The 1155-nt window shown below is 35.8% G+C and overlaps 1 non-coding gene across 1 annotated transcript; it reads right to left on the bottom strand.

The window, feature by feature from the left end:
• Positions 1-230: 230 nt before the first annotated feature.
• LOC132354407 (U6 spliceosomal RNA) lies at positions 231-337 on the bottom strand. The gene has a single exon (XR_009499274.1). It is a non-coding gene; the product is annotated as a U6 spliceosomal RNA (small nuclear RNA).
• Between the last annotated feature and the right edge of the window lie 818 nt (positions 338-1155).

Raw genomic sequence — 1155 nt, 5'->3', positions numbered from 1 at the left:
GCATGGGCTCTAGGCACACGGGTTTCAGTAGTTGTGGCATGTGGGCTCACTAGTTGTGGCTCACGGGCTCTGAGCGCAGGCTCAGTAGTTGTAGCACATGGGCTTAGTTGCTCCATGGCATGTGGGATCTTCCCAGACCAGGGCTCAAACCTGTGTCCTCTGCATTGGCAGGTGGATTCTTAACAACTGTGCCACCAGGGAAGTCCCTCCATATGAACTTTAAATTTTAAAAAAATATGGAATGCTTCACGAAATTGTGTGTCATCCTTGTGCAGGGGCCATGCTAATCTTCTCTGTATCATTCCAATTTTAGTATATGTGCTGCTGAAGCGAGCACTGAACTTTAAATTTAACATGTCTAGTTCTTGAGAGAAAAAAAATGCTGGCTTTTTTATGGGGAATCACATGAAGTTTGTACTGAATTAACAGAATTATCCATGTCTTTTTATGCTGTTGAATGTTCTCATCCAAGAATAGGATATGTTTCCCAATGTTAAAGTGCATCTGTCATTTAGGAGTGTTTACTGTGTCCTTCATAAATTTTGCTAATTTCACCTTAAGTTTTTTTGCTTTAAAAATAGATTCCCTAAAAAAAAAAAAAAAAAAAAAGATTCCCTAATTCCAATATGAAACTAATGATTATTTTTATATATGAATACTAGTAATTTCAGTATATTAATTTTATATCCCACTACCAAACTGAATTCTCTGGTTGTTTGTGGCAGATTTTTACTCGATTTTCTTGAGTTTCCCAGAGATACAATCATATCTGTAAATTATGTTAGTTTTTTACCCCTTTTTCCCAAATTTTACATATCTAATTTCCTTCTGTGTCAGTGAATAGTAGGGTTGATGGTGAGTACCTTTGTTTTTTTCTGAATTTAGCAGGAATGCCTCCAGTGTTTCCTCCTTAAGTTCCTGGCTTTTAAGCTGCAATATATCTATATATCAATTCCTATTTTACAGAACTTTATAAAACAAGATTGGGTTTTGAATTTATCACATGCTTTTTGAGCTTCTAAGGAGAGAATTATGTGAATTTCCCCATTAGATCTAATATTACAACCAGTCATATTAACAGATTATCTAGTATTGACCATCCCTTCATTTCAGATAAATCCAACTGGACACACTAATGTCCCCAAAATGTCTATG

The sequence above is a fragment of the Balaenoptera ricei genome, chromosome 19 (genome assembly GCF_028023285.1).
Source record: "Balaenoptera ricei isolate mBalRic1 chromosome 19, mBalRic1.hap2, whole genome shotgun sequence".
NCBI classification, from domain to species: Eukaryota; Metazoa; Chordata; class Mammalia; order Artiodactyla; family Balaenopteridae; genus Balaenoptera; species Balaenoptera ricei.
The sequence above is the reverse complement of the archived record's forward strand: the minus strand, read 5'-3'. Positions and strand labels throughout refer to the sequence as shown.